The sequence below is a fragment of the Pectinophora gossypiella genome, chromosome 14 (assembly GCF_024362695.1).
Source record: "Pectinophora gossypiella chromosome 14, ilPecGoss1.1, whole genome shotgun sequence".
In the NCBI taxonomy this organism is placed as follows: domain Eukaryota; kingdom Metazoa; phylum Arthropoda; class Insecta; order Lepidoptera; family Gelechiidae; genus Pectinophora; species Pectinophora gossypiella.
The window spans coordinates 12,840,371-12,856,885 of NC_065417.1; the positions used below are offsets into that span (position 1 = coordinate 12,840,371).

Below are 16,515 nucleotides of genomic sequence, written 5' to 3' on the forward strand. Positions count from 1 at the left end.
AAACCTAGCTCAGCTGCTGGTGGCTCAGAGTTGCCTTTCTATACGTAGTATTATTTCTTATTTTATGACAAAGGGACACAACAAGTAGTGTCATGGAGTTATCCAAAAATTAAAAGGATTTACTTAATAATTAAAAAAAGAACAATCAAATAATAAAACGGAAAATTTTGACAAATCACAGCAATCATCGAAAAACATTTATTATTTGGCTGATTAAAATGACGATCATCGAGCCAATAATAATTTCGAGACCGAATCTCGAAGATAAGACTTGTCTATAAATTGTCGTCTACATCATTATTCCGTTTCTCACAGGGTCCGCTTACTTAACCTGAAGATTTGACAGGTCCGGTATTTTTACAGAACTGACTGCCTGTCTGACCTTCCAACCCGCGAAAGGAAAACCAAGCCAATGTAGGCTAGGTCACATACCTCCGAAAATGTATTCCTCAGGAATGTGGGTTTCCTCACAATGTTTTCCTTCATCTCGAAAACAAATTCAAAAATCATTGGTATAGGAGGACTGTGCTGGATTCGAACCTGCTTCCTGAAATTCTCGTCTACAACTTGTGAAAATATTATTTCATGAAAAGTCCTTCGTTAACAGTTGTAGCTAGAAAAAACGGTGCTTAAGATCTAATAACATTGTCAATATTAATTTACAAAAAAAGTATAATTTTCACAGAAATAACGGACAAAATCATTGGAACATTGTACCAAAAGAATTCGAGCATTTCAGTTAAAAAGCATGCTCCCATTTCCCAAAACTCATAACGTTTTTTGACACCCCCAGGTCAAGCCTTAAGATGAACGACATTAAACGTGTTCTTACATTATTCAAGGAAGATAATGTCGACACGCAAAAACTCGAATTGTTAAGAGTATTAAGATATCAAACATACGTAATCTCACTTTTTTGTTGACTAACGTATCACAAAGATAAGAAGTGTAGGTATATGTTACTTTTGGTTAGGTTGGTATACGAGAAATACTGATTGGTTATGTTCTTCTATCACGTAGGTTGTGAGATCAATGACCGACCAAATCAACCCTGGTATCAGGGTTAATGTCGAGCTGCCAAAAGCCCCTGACATGGCTCATGTAACGACTATTTAGTTAAAGGATTTTCGTCTTTATAGTAACAAACAAAGTGAAAATTAAATCGAAAAATCTGATCCGGACGGGAATTGAACGCGCAGCTCTTGTCAAGCCGGGACGAGTGTTTTAACCATTACACCACCAGGAACTCATTTTAACCATGCGAAATTATATTAACGATTATATCGATATTATACTTACTTACTTTAAGACACTTACTTACAAAATCTTACGCAATCTTCTTCTATCGTGTGGATTGTGAGTTAGGTTTATTACTGAGCTGCCATAGGTCCCTGACATGGCTTATGTAACGATTACGTACTTACATTAGTAAGTAATAACCGGGACCAACGGCTTAACCTGCCTTCCGGATCATCTTACTTTTTGGACAATCAGGTGATCAGCCTGTAATGTCCTAACCAAACTAGGAATCACAAAGTGATTTTTGTGATTTGTCCCCACCGGGATTCGAACCCAGGACCTTTGGATCGTGAACACAACGTTCAACCACTGGACGACGGAGGCCGTTGTTACGCAGTAAATAGATTTATCTGCTCACTCCGTTAAGCATTACAAACTTGAATCAAATCAAATCAAATCAAATATACTTTATTGCACAGAACTAGAATTTCAACAATCAGACATAACACATGAATACAGTACAATTCACACCGTCACAACGTCACATTATCGTATTTTTTATTAAATATCTTCTTCTTTTAACGCTACATAGCACAGGAACGGTGTAAGTGATTAATTCCGAAGGCCACACCAGTTATCGACTCAATCTAAGTTTAACCTTCCTTCAAAGGAGTACAGTCGATAACGCAATTAATTAGTGCACCCGAAGCACAGCCTTTCTATGCAAGTCAGATGCATGCTGCTTGTAAAGGACGGTATATGAAACGGAAACGAGGTTCTGATGTTATATAATATCTACTGTTGGTATGTAAGTTGGCATAATTATAAAGTCGGTATGTAATTACTGCATGAGTGCCTATTTTATCTGTTATCACTATTTCTATATCTAGTGTCCATTGAGCTCAATAAATTGATTTGAGGAGCTCGGTGGCGCAGCGGTAAACGCGCTCGGTCTGCGATTGTTGAAGTTAAGCAACTTTCGCAAAGGCCGGTCATAAGATGGGTGACCACAAAAAAAGTTTTCATCTCGAGCTCCTCCGTGCTTCGGAAGACACGTTAAGCCGTTGGTCCCGGCTGCTTTAGCAGTCGTTAATAACCACTAATCCGCACTGGGCCCGCGTGGTGGTTTAAGGCTCGATCTCTCTGTCCATCCATAGGGAAGGCCCGTGCCCCAGCAGTGGGGACGTTAATGGGCTGGAGATGATGATCTATATATCTATCTATGTAGTGACCAGAAAGCTCGGTGAAGCGTGGGTGAACTAAGTTCCTCGTGCGATGGATGTACGTTTGACTGCTAGGGATTTTGGGAATATTCATCATCATCAACCAGCCCATTAACGTCCCCACTGCTGGGGCACGGGCCTTCCCTATGGATGGATAATATACTTAGGAGTATATACTCATGTATTACGTGTGTGTGAGTTCATTTTTTTATATTTTTAACCAATACCTATCTATGAAAACTTAGTTATTATCAATATTAACCTTGACACCAGGGTTGATGGGGTTGGTAATCTACTTCACAATCGTCACGATAAAAGAAGACATGTATTATACGTATAGGTAGGTTAAAGTGTTTTTACCCGACTTCGGCGAAGCAAAAAGGAGGGTTATGTGTGTGCCCGCTATATATGTATATATGGCATACAGTCGTATGCTAATTTGTCTATACCAATCTTCTAAACATTACTATTCGGAAGAATATCAGAGAAATATACCTACCTATTTTCTTGTTTCATATTTTTTAGAGTGTGTTTCCCGTAGTCGGGTTTTAGTTTTGAAACTTATATTTTTTTACATTATTTACTTATAACTGCATTATTTTACTCTAAGGATGTCTATAACTTAGAAGAAATGATTGAACCGCAATACACCTACTCCACGCCAGCATTCTTTGAGTGCCTGTCATTAATGTCATTAAATCCTGGAAATCACGCAATTTTATCCCAAGTTTTATTGCTGAAACTGTAAATCTACCTATAGGTAACTTTTTTAAAATCTCTGCCTGTAGTTTCAGCTAGAATGAAAGTTAGAATGACATTTAAAAGTTGCAAGCCCTGGTTGTGGTGTTGTAATTAAGAAACTATTCCACAGCAATCTTTCACGAAGCTACTCACCGTCATAGATAACAGTCAGAAGGTACAGCTTGTATTGAATTAATTGTAAGAAAAAGTCAGTTCGTGTGTGATGATGTGAATCTTTTCTAGGCACATCATCCTGCCTGGCGGGCGCGTTATTTTAAAAGTTAATATTTTAATTAATGTTGTTGGCAACAACCTCTTTGCTAATTCCTTTTGTTTTTTTTTCATCGTTGTATATATTTTGAATTGTTCTTTTTTGATGTTTTATATTTCTTTATATGTCACTTTCTTGCATTTCTTGATTGAACGAGTACTGATTAAAATATTAAAGACGAAGTGTGCGGCGGGCCTGTCTTCCCGTCGCCAACAAATTTGTTATGCTTATGACAGAGATCTACGACGCCGTGCAATATCAAGACACCAGGGGGTTAAAAAGGCCCCATCAAAGCAATTTATCTAAAAAAGCAATATTGCTATTTGAAATTTGCTTTTCACACATTGCGCACATTTTTTTGGTGGCGCCACTACGGAATCCTAATTATGAGATGCAATTAATAATGCTGACTGCCATATATCGCGTACAAAACATGCTGTGAAGTAGCTACCTTATCGTGCTTTTCGCATTTTATCCCTCATATTAATGTTGTTATCATGCCATAACTAAGTATATTGACCAAGTTTTTCGTGGAATTGGAATTGTGATAGATACGGTAGCCAGATTTTGGTTTGCGATGGCTAAATATAGGCAGGATGTTTCCGATAACGCCAAATCGAGACGAGACGGGCACTCTAGACGAGCAGTTTATAGACAGCTCGGAAAATAGAAGTATTTGATAAATCGCACTTCGATTCGTGCACCGGAGCGGTACAAAATGTATCACTTGGATATATTATTGAAACGAATTAAACCGGATTACAACCGTATTCATAGAACTTAAATCGGCCCGTTTGTGCCGCTTTCCCTGCTCTGTGTGCATCTAGCTTCAGAATAAGAATAATGACAACGACACAAAATTGAACGTAACAGTTAAAAAAACTATTAAGAACTGCTTGGTTGTGAAGCTGTTCACGTCAACGTGAACGCATCCCAAAATATTTACCGACGGCATTACCGACGACCTTTCTGTTCCGGAAGTCTATCTTGTCTATGACATTCACTCTGTCCTGTCTATTCTACTTTGACTACAATCGCGTACGCGCACGATATAAACACATCGCCTATCAAAAGTAATGTACGATAAATTTTAAACTCAAGCCTATTTCCCTCCGGGCTAAGCTGACTATGTAATTGTGCCTGGGTGTAATAAAAAGGGTCATCATTTATACCAAAAAAAAAAGATAAAAGATGCATATGTCTGTCATCCATGAAATTAGAAGGTTACACGAGGGAAAATCTTTACAGCGCCATCTACATTATTTGTGAGGAACGTAGCCTGAAAAGTCCCTCATTAAGGACAAACATTGATAGGTATGTTTTATAAAGGGTGTTAGTGACATCGTAACGAAAACTTTGAGGGATGAGTCAGACCATGATTCTGAGTCGATATCAAGTGGATTTTTCCGTCGCAAAAATCATGTAATTTTTTTTAGTTTTTTAAAATTATTTTCAATTCTATACATTTGCGATGGAAAATTCCACTTGATATTAACTCAGAATAATCAGCTGAATCATCCCCCTCAGTATTCGTTACGATGTCACTTACACCCCGTACAAGTACATACGGTAGCCATACAAGTAGGTATGGGTGTTAGTGAAACCGTAACGAATATTAAGGGAGATGATTCAGAATATCAATCAAGTGGAATTTCCTGTCAAAAAATTCATGAATTGTTTTGTGTCTTTTTTAATTATTTTCCTATCCATACTTTTGCGACGGAAAATTCCACTTGATATCAACTCAGAATCATGATCTGAATCATCCCTCAAAGTTTTCGTTACGATGTCACTAACACCCTGTATACAAATATTTCCCACCACGGTAAGCATAGACTAGAATCCCATTTGCTTCGATCCTGACACACTTCTCATGATTCTTCCACATTCATCAGTCGTTTCATAAGTGCACGCTGGTTAAGAGTAAATCGTACTGAACTTTTTCCAAAGAAATCTCCAATTTGGTCAAGTTACGTCCTTCTAGGTCTTCCTCCGCCAGCCCTACCATCAACCTTCAATGTAATCTAATATAATGTAGCCTACAAGATCCCACTGTTGGGCAAAGGACTCCCCTTCCTCTTTCCATTTTTCGCAATCTTGTGCGTACTTCAGCCAATCCCTCCGGCAAGCATCCAAATCGTCACGCCATCTCTTTCGAGATCTACCACGACGCCTGTCCCCGTCATGAGGCACCCAACGCGTAACGATCCGTGCCCATCGCTCGGGGTGCATGCGACAAACATGTCCGGCCCAATCCCATTTCAATGTAATGTACGTTAAAAATCAATTAACAAGGCTTCCACCCCCAAAGAATGAACCAGTTTCATTGAAGCAAACCTATCAACGAGCCACAATACTAAAAATTATAACCCACACAGCGCCTGCAACGCCGACATTTTGGCGACCGTGACAGAACTATAAAAAAAAATTAAAAGTTTTTTACGGTAAGTTCTACCAAGTCTACTCAGACTTTGGAAGAGAGTTTTAATTAATCAGCAGTCTTCAATTAGATTCGGAGTGCGAACCAATTAGTGTTAAAAGCCTGTAATGAATACCTCAGGGCGAACGTCAATCAAAAATGACACTTGTTATTCATAATTAATGATATTTTTCTTTAATAATATCGAAGGACGTAGTATAATATGATCCTGGTGACCCGATTATAAAAAAAATTAAAAATATTTATTCATTAACATACATAACATTGCTCCACTGCGGGTTTATTAACAAAGTCGGTATTATTCTACCATTACGTAACATAAGCGCACTATTATACTTCCAATTGAGGGCATCAGAGGTACAGCCGTCGCATAATGAATTAAGTAAATATATCACTGAGAATTAATAAACGTGGCGGTCCAAAACTGACTTGTTTGTGCGCATAGATGAAATTCTTCAATGTGGCCTTTTTAGTCCACCTAATCTGCTGAATGTATCTTTCCTCGAAGGGATTCGGTGTTTCCTGCATAAAGACGTTAAACAATTGGTTTTGCGAAGTTGCGATTGTAACGAATTTGGCGTCTTTGTTAAAATTAATAATTTATTATATTATTTTACACTGCCGGTACTATTCAGGGGCGGAGGACAGGAGTCCTAGTACGGCTTTGAAATAGACTACTCTGGGCGCCATCCCACTTGCGTCAGGCAGAGTACTGCTGGGTGGAAGGCAAAGGGGAAACCACTGTCCTATTTTCCCTAAAAAGTAGCAATGAGAATGCTACACCGACAAGAGCGTGTCCTAAATTAGTGAGTGATATTCTTTTGTACGCTATGCCATGTACCTTTGATTCGGATGATCCATTGAGGGAAAGTAATAGAAACCACTAAGCTTATACTATAATGTTTTTCAGCCACTAGACAAATTTGGAAATAAATATTACACAAAACTAGTATTCCTGAGAACTTCTACTGGAGTTACTATATGTAACTACGGATCCTTACCCATCCTTTTACCGCTAAAATAGGGTATCTTCTATCGTGCGTGCTGTGAGGCCGATGACCAACATCAACAACCATGGAGGAAACAATAGGGTAAACAATAGGTTTTTTTTTTTGACGTGACTTATTGTAGATTTGCCGCAGATGGCATTAACTACTTGGCCGGACAAATGGGAAGCGCTGAAGGCTCTCACCCGGTACAACGTTTAAGACAACAGGCCTGAGGGTGCCCAGTTGGGCGCGAACCTCGGCTCAGGGCGTCGTCTGAGAGGAAAAATATTTGAAAGAATTAATCGACCCTAGTGGGTCGATAGCGATAAGCGCTGAATAAGCGAAATCGTCGACCACGCCGGCGGGGTCGGTATCGGGGGGTAAACAATAGGATATATTAGTCATAATATTCACAATCGAACTTCAACTATTTACGATGGTGGCTCTTTTTGGTTTTTGTCAAACAAATCGATTTAATGGTCTAGTATGGTCTTAGTTCGTGAGTACGAATTATGTACAATTTGTTCGACTCTATATAGCTTTTATATTTATTATTCAAAATTCAAAAATATCTTTATTCAGTAGGTAACATAGTTACACTTTGAATCGACAATTTTTACATAATGAACGTCTCATCCGCCTAAAACTACTGCAGCTTCTCACAACCTACATAGCCGGGGAAAAGAAGCTGCAAGGAAACCTCGGCACAGGGCCCTAGACGTTGTTTAAAAAAAAATGAATAAACATAAAATATTTTTATACAATTGAGTAATTTAGCAGCCTAATATCAGTAAATGAATGAATTATAATACCTCCTTTACACAATAGGCGAGCACGGTCGTGTAGAGGGCATATTTGGTAGTACTCGCCGATCATCGTCTATGACCGCTTGCGAACGGGTTTGATGCAGTAGCAGTCACCGTTGGCAAACGCGACATTTTTTTTGGCGAGACTTATTACAGATTTTCCGCAAATGGTACTAACTACTTTACTGTCGAACACGGCAAATATAACGTTATTATTATGAAAATAGATCTGATAACTTAGGTATTATAAGCGAATAACCAAGCCCTTTTTCAACCCCCAAGGTATCTCCAATCCATTATAGTATTGTGTTAATCTAATTATCATTAAATATGCATATTGCATGCGTATTGCGTATATATTAAAGTATAAATAGGTATCAAATTACAATGCCCTACAGAGCCGACTGATAGGTCCTTTGGGACAGGCTAAACAATGAATTATGTACCCAAAAGCATTAATTACAATAAAAATAATATTGAGCGCGCAGGAAGATCTTGATCATAGTGGGCGAAGCTATAATGGTAGTATAATGGTAGCTATAATGGATCACCAGTAAATAGAATTCCATAGTTTGTGCTTGTCACATAAAATAATATAGCATCGCGCTTTTTTTCCCCGAAGCCAGCTATGTTTAAACCCCGTGCAATAGGCGGCGACCCTATTGCCATTAGATTAATTTATTTCAAATATTAAAATTCATCAACCAAATACAACATAATAATTATAAAATGTCGTAAGGAAACCCACATAACACAAAATGATGTGTTTTTGATGTATGTGTGTATGAGTATGTGACTTAAACTGTAATTTGGCTAGTTTTCCCTTCGAGGTTTTTTTTTGGAAACTTATTGTAGATTTTCCGCATATGGCACTCGCTACTTCGCCGGATAAATGAGTAGCGCTGAGGGCTCTCATCCGGTACAAAATTTAAGACAACAGGCTTGAGGGTACTCAATAGAGCGGGGGTGGGAAAATCAAATTGTCATAAGTAAACGGGCCCTATTAAAATAGGATAACGCTGTAAGAGCGATACTACACGATGCTTCGTGGTTCCGTTGCGATGCCTAAGTATCACCGCTGACACCTTTTCTACCTTTATTTGGGCTTTTACCTTTATGATTAGTATTAATATCACGAAAGGACTCAACTTGAATAATAATTACATGAAACTGCCCCAGGCTGACGGGTGTCACAGTTTTCTTATCAAAAATATAAGTTTGTAAAAGCCTACGCTTTCTGAACTACGCTAATAGATCTTAGTGAGTTTAAAATCTCGAACGCTACTGTAAAGTTTCTTTTAGAGAATGACATACGAGCAGAGAAGTAACTGGCTAGACAAACTTACGATCGACTACGAATGAAGTAATGGAAGTTAGTTCTGTGATCCTTGAAGATTTTATTTTTGTTTATTGAATGTCAAATTGCAATATTGCTTTTTTAGATGAATTGCTTCGATGTGGTCATTTTAACCCCCAGATAAACGCCCATCTGACGATAATCGTTTATTCATTTGCGCATATGAAAGTAAGTGCGCAATGCAAACAAATGTCAAACAGCACTATTGCTTTTTTAGATGAGTAACCTTTTTAACCCCCTTGGTCTCAGTCTTATCAGCAACTACCATGTCCAATTATGAATCTAACTAATCCATCCCACTTAAATACTCACAAAATATATCTCCCTAGCATTTTTTCTATTTTCACAGGGTCCGATTTTCTAACCTGAAGATTTGACAGGTCCGGTTTTTTAGAAAAGCGACTGCCTGTATGACCATAAAAATATTCCAAAACATTTTCGAGTTTTTAAGACACTAAATCTCGACAAAATGGAATAAGCACTTAAGCAGACTATTCTATTTGTTTTGATCCAGAAATACTACTCTTGAATGGTACATCAATCGTTTCATACACGCGCGGCGATAAAATCTTTATTTTATTATTATTGCAGTTGTTAAATAAACAATTATGAATCATTAATAATATATTTTTTTAAGTTTACTGTACAAAACGTAGGAATAGAAATGAACGAATATGCCATTACAGACAAACAATCAGTAGTACCTACCTACAACTTATTTCTAAAGCTTAATTTTGAACAAGTCTATGGAAGTGAAACACTTAATGACAAGAGTGCTGACTTTCATAACTTTACGATCTTCGTGGAAAAGAAAACAAAGATGATATTACAACAATACTAAACCTTATACTTGACGTACAAAATTCATTTTACATCGTGAGCAGTCAAGCGAAGAACATTTAAGCGGTTTTGACGCGTAATATGTTCGCCTTAAATTTTAGTCTGCTATTGTTATCTCTGCCCCTTCAAATGAATAACTCTGTATTTTGAGCTAACACGTATCACTCATTTGAATAAATATTACTACTAGAAATTTATGATGGTCCAAACGCAAACAACTACTTTTATTCCCGCGTCCCTAAACTGAAGAGTTGTGTCGTCTGTAATACGAAGGACCAGCAAAAAAAAATTAACATGAGAACCAGGTAACATAACATGAGTTCACGGCTATATTCCTCTATTATTATTCCTATTTTATTCTATATTTGTTTTCGTGGTAGCCCAGTTCGAAGGAACCGTAGTCGTCTTACAAAAACAGCAATATCGGTATTTTGTTTATATTTTAGTATTATTATTCCTGTTCTTTTTATGTTTCTGTTAATAAGTAACTTCGTGTAAGTTTTTTCCCCTACGGTTTTTGTATTTTAACTGTGGCGACCTCTAATAATAAATACTCTCTTTTTTTATTAAAATTACTGTCACGATAGAAGAAGACTGTCTTATTATTTTCACCTATTTCCTTATCCTACTGTGTACCCTGATGCTGTGGTATTTCAGTTGGAAAAATGCTCGAGTCTCACTGTGAGGTCACAGGTTCGAAAGCAGCACATGCCTAAACCAATGATTTTCGAAATAGTTTTCTTGTTCCTTTCGCGGATTGGAAGGACAGAGAGGCAGTCGCTTCTGTAAAAAGCCGGACCTGTCAATTTTTTAGGTTAGGTTAGCGGACCCTATGAATGCAGCACAGGCCTAAACCAATGATTTTCGAAAGTTTTCTTGTTGCTTTCGCGGATTGGAAGAACAGAGAGGCATTCGCTTCTGTAAAAAGCCGGACCTGTCAAATCTTTAGGTTAGGTTAGCGGACCCCGTGAAAACGGGACAACGCTAAGAGATCGATAAACGCCTGCCTTACAGATCACCAGGCTTCGTTAATTTTTTTGACAACATAATATACTGAATAAATATAAATGAATACATTCTCTATCTTCTTCTACTATCGTGTGGGTTGTGAGGTGGAGTACCAACCTCAACAAACCTGGTGTCAGGGTTACTATTGAGCCGCAGGCCCCTGACATGGCTCATGTAACGGCTACTTACTTACATCAGTAAGTAGTAACCGGGACCAACGGCTTAACGTGCCTTCCGAAGCACGGGCCATCTTACTTTCGGACAATCAGGTGATCAGCCTGTAATGTATAACCAAACTAGGTGCCACAAAGTAACTTTAGTGATATGTCCCCAACGGGAATCGAACCCAGGACTATCTATGTTAACTAGATTAGGTACATTGTAATAATCAAACACTTAATAAGTACCTGAAGTTATTGCATGATGCGTTTTAAACAATAAATCGATAACAGTAGTGTCATATCAGTACAACTACGCCACAGTTGTATGACCTGGATAGCAGTATCAATTGATAACAAAATACAAACCTTCAAAATATTAAGTCGCACCGAATAGAAAATGCCGATCTGCTATTTCAAGCCAGGGGGTTTGAAAAGGCCGAATTCAATCAATTCATCTAAGTATAAAAGCAATTACCTATTTGTTAATATCGCGCACTTACTTTCATATCTGCAAATTTCATATTGCAATTTTTTTTTAGACGAATTGCAGTCTTTTTCTGTCGCGTGGGTTGTGAGGTGGCTCACCAACCCAATCAACTCTGGTGTCAGGGTTACTATTGAGCCGTCAAAGGCCCCTGACATGGTTCGATTGCAATAATGAGGCTTGTTTTTGACATGACTTTTTGTAGATTGGCCGCAGATGGCATTAACTATTTGTCCGGACAAATGGGGAGCGCTGAGGGCTCTCACCCGGTACAAAATTTAAGACAACAGGCCTGAGGGTGCCCTGTTGGGCGCGAACCTCGGCTCAGGGCGTCGTCTGAGAGGAAAAATATTTGAAAGAATTAATCAACCCTAGTGGGTCGATAGCGATAAGCGCTGAATGAGGGAAATCGTCGATCACGCCGGCGAGGTCGGTACCGGGGTTCTGAAGTGTTTGGTGTCGCGAGCTGATTGGCCGCCTCTATGGCTAGAGTAATTGGGTCGTCGGGACAATAATGTGGTCTTATTAGACCCTGGATATTAAAAAATCTCAAAATAGTTCACGCTAAACCTCAGTTGTAGACAATTAAGTAATTAAGTCACGTTCTGTCTAAGAGTATTGTAGGCGACTATTATAATTTGCCTTGGTCACGTCCAGGCCTTCTTGCAAATGCTGGGAAGTAAGTAGTTCATAAATTACAAAAAAAAAATACGCATTTAATCTGTAATTTTCCTGGTTTCCCCCTCGGGTCGGAAGATCAGATGACAGTCTCTTCTGTTATAAACTACCTCCCTATTAATTCAGGTTAGGTAACAAAAACACAGAATAGGCGGGTCGGGATAAAGACTAGATAATATGTATTATTTTATGAACTGGGCAATATACGAATCATTTGAAGGCAATTTAGATATGACCATCAATGAGGAGCTCGGTGGCGCAGCGGTAAACGCGCTCGGTCTGCGATTGTTGAATTTAATATTTTCGCAAAGGCCAGTACCTAATAGGATGGGTGACCCCAAAAAAGAAACTTTTTTTTTCGTGGTCGCCCATGCTATGTCCGGCCTTTGCGAAAGTTGCTTAACTTCAACAATCGCAGACCGAGCGCGTTTACCGCTGCGCCACCGAGCACCAATGAATGTCTTAGTACTTACCATTAATTGGTTTTTCTTTTGTTGCCATAACCTACCCGTAAAATAAATCTAATTCCCAAAAGTTGTTCATTCAGTCATTTAATGCCTTCAAAAACTCAAGACGTTTCCTTATGGGATCCATTAACATAATGAACACAATTATCATCAATCAAATGCTTATTCCCTAAAATTGGTTAATTTATTGGTTGGTGTATCGGGCAAAAAAAATAAAAATAAATTGAACTTGATGGGACCTTTCATTCATTTCTATAAAAATAATCAACTTTGTAAAAAGCGTTACAGATTTTAAACAATAAACAAAAATATGTTAAAAATAATGGAGTTACCAAAACGTGTACCTATATGACATCATTATTACATTATGATTCGAATTCAGAAACTCTTCAATTTTTAAAATTATTAATTAAAGAACTATTTATTTCTAATCTATTAATGAACATTCAGATAAAAAATTCTTACCCCTTTTGTGGAAAATCGCCAAGAACTCGTGATGACACTTAAAGTATAAAAGTTAAGACCCCCAAGTTTTTAAATATTCACTTTTAAACCCGCTACTCACGTTGCATTATTAAAAATTCTCCAAAAACAAACTTCAGTTTCCCTCTAATACAAAACAAGAGTTCGAATTGCAGTTCACTTTTCAAACTTTCAACAAGATAAAAAAGAAAATTCCAGTTTTAAAGAAAAAGTTTGCTTAAGTTTTCGAAATATTATCTTATTAGTATTTTTGTCTGTGTTGTGAAAAGAGATTGTATAGCAAGAAGTTTTTCGCTAGTTATCCGCGTATGGGCGCGACTTTCCGTGCGCGTTGGACGCAAGCTATGAACAGACTGAGCGCCACTCTATAGGGGCGCGCCATGCCAGCTTACAGCCGACGTTCTTATTTTGAAAAACCGCCTTATAAGTTTGGTGTAATGCGCTGGCTGAAAAGAAAAATTCCTTAGCTACAATTGGATAGATAACTAGGGCAAAGTTTACAAAAAATATTAAGCAACCTAGAAATTGTGGAAAATCTAAATTACTATACACATGTATAGTAAGTAAACAATTATTTTTTGACAATTTTTCGAATTTAATTAAAATGATGAATACGACGTCTGTCTATGTTGAGACTCAGTTATAATCCAGTATTTCCATATATATTCTATAGAATATTCTCGGCTATTCGAAGGTTGGCACCTGCTGATTTTGTATAACTATCGTACTTAGGTATATAAAGTCTAAGATTCTAGACTAATACACGATTGTGTTTTGTTTGTGATTTTAAAAATAAATCGGGCATGGACCTTAATAAAACAATGTGCCATCGATTTTGCGTTTGGACATACTAGATTAGGTAACAGTTTTCAATTTCATCCTAAATAAACTATTGCTTAATGGAAAATAAAGGTAATTTTTAATAAAAATCACAAGAAATGTTATTACGGGTAAAAAATATAACGTAGCCTATGGATAGGCTTACAAAATATTGAAATATATAAATATAGTGCTTGGTAATTACTTCTAGGTATTGGCAGAAGTTACTTATTTCTTAACCAGCAAGAAACTTATATGTAAGAAACATAAACTATTGCGGTTAGGCGAAATACCAGACCCTTGCTAGCTACGGTTTGAATCAATATCATAATATGGGAAAAGTTCTTTTTTGAAACTAAGTTTCTGAAATATTAAATAAGTAGTTGATTTGTACAATCACAACTTTTTAAAAACAACGGATCTTAGCTACGTTATTAACAAGATTTCCAACTCATAGCATTACGCCTGTGTCCCCGAAGGGGTAGGCAGAGTTATAACAAGATTTCTATTGGTTAAAAATTTAAGAACATTTAAAAAACTCTCTGTTCCTCTTAGAATATCATCGAAAAGTAGCCTGGGAGAAATTTATAGATACCTCAGCTTTTTTTTGACGTGACTTATTGTAGATTTGCCGCAGATGGCATTAACTACTTGGCCGGACAAATGGGTAGCACTGAAGGCTCTCACCCGGTACAACGTTTAAGACAACAGCCCTGAGGGTGCCCAGTTGGGCGCGAACCTCGGCTCAGGGCGTCGTCTGAGAGGAAAATATTTGAAAGAATCCTAGTGGGTCGATAGCGATAAGCGCTGATTGAGGGAAATCGTCGACCACGCCGGCGGGGTCGGTATCGGGGTGTACCTAAGCAATAAGGCCGCTTTTGTATCAATTATTTATATCATGTGTTTCTCGTGTGTTCAATAAAGAGTTATTGTATTGTATTGAATGATTTGATTAATATTTAGCAATCATGAGGTCCTATTATTACAAACGTTAGATAAGTATTCCAATCTCCGAAAATTCGTCGCTGACGTCGCAAACTGACGTATCTCAAGTTTTTGGCGGATCTGATTTGCACCTTATGCTGTTGTCCATAAGACACAAATTATTTTAGCAGAAAATTGCAGATACGTCTGTTTGCGACGTCAGCGACGAATTAATGAAAGACAAACCAATGACCTCTACTAACTATGTGCTTAAGACGAAGGAAAATCTAGATAGCATTCATTCAGACGGCGCCTGCTAAATCCTAAGCACCTTAGCTGACTTAATCCAACATTTGTGGTTTCTTTAGTCATTTTATCAAAGTAGTTCTTTTTTTGCTTCTGAAATGGACTTGAAGCAAATAAAAAAAGCTGTTAGTACTCGTATTTATCCACAAAATAGGTTTTGTTTTTACTTTTAATAATATTTTTATATTCGTGCCGGGCAAAGGAAATAAATATTTTTGAAATATTAGATATTATAAAACCTTTTCTTTCATTTAAAAATAATTAAAATGAATGCTTCAAGAATACCTTCTTCTTAAGTTAAAAGAATACCCCCGAATCGGATTTCTAGGGCTTAAGTTTTCCTCACGATTTGGGCGAAATTTTCGACAGTATGGCGTCTTCATACAAACATAAATAACAGGTGTGTTGCTAATCCTTGTATACCTGAAGGATTATGCAGACGTGTGTAGTACACCCACTCCTATAGTTATTTAAGTCCCATGTAAATCTCAGAAACCACGTGAAATCAATTAATTATTTATGATCCAAATATGAATTCCTACTCGCAAAGTCGAATTCAGTGGTTTATAGCCGAGCCGGGTTGTAGTGTATTGATATTGCTATCCTTGTCTCGGGCGCTTACGTCATTTAAATACAGAGCAAGACAATTAGTCAGTCAATGCAGGACAGTCTGCCTGTACAGTGATGGTGCGTTGGCGAGCCAAATCATGGCAGTATACAAGTATCAGTGACACTAAAATGTATCACGGTGTTGGCAACCCCAACATTAAATTTATATTTTTTTGTGTGACAACACTTTTGTCTCTTCACTTCCGTTCTTGCTCTCCATTTAACTACTATTTAACATTTTTTGTACGAATTTAATTAAATTCAGTGAATTTTATCTACTTCTGGACGTTTCAATCCCAGCCTTCGCCTGAGATAACCAGCCCTCACAGCTATTAGGAACCTTACACCCCAAACCTAACATTAGTCCTTCGAAAAGACTGAGGAAAAGGACGAAGAAACGAAGCCAACCGCAGTGTGTGTTACGTGTGCAGTTAAAAAATCTCGTACGAGTAATCCTTGAGCAGTAAAACCATACGCCAAGGACAACCGACGTGATTCGCCACGTGAAGAAGCGGCGTGAAGTGCCATAAATTTACATTCAGTCAGTGAGCTGCAAGAAAACATTTCTTTTCCTACGGGAGTCATCCATCTGTTATATAACAGCCAAGAATATATCTCACCATTACCTATTAGTCACGATAGGTTCACGTGTGTAGGGTCCCGCACCAAT

General features: G+C 37.7%; 1 protein-coding gene across 1 annotated transcript in view; it reads right to left on the minus strand.

Annotated features, from left to right (window-relative positions):
- Positions 1–13,523, minus strand: part of LOC126372758 (prolactin-releasing peptide receptor-like) — a 133,769-nt gene extending 120,246 nt beyond the window's left edge. The window contains exon 1 of the mRNA XM_050018634.1: positions 13,170–13,523. The gene's annotated coding sequence lies outside the window, so the exon portion shown is untranslated. The remainder of the gene's footprint in view (positions 1–13,169) is intronic.
- Between the last annotated feature and the right edge of the window lie 2,992 nt (positions 13,524–16,515).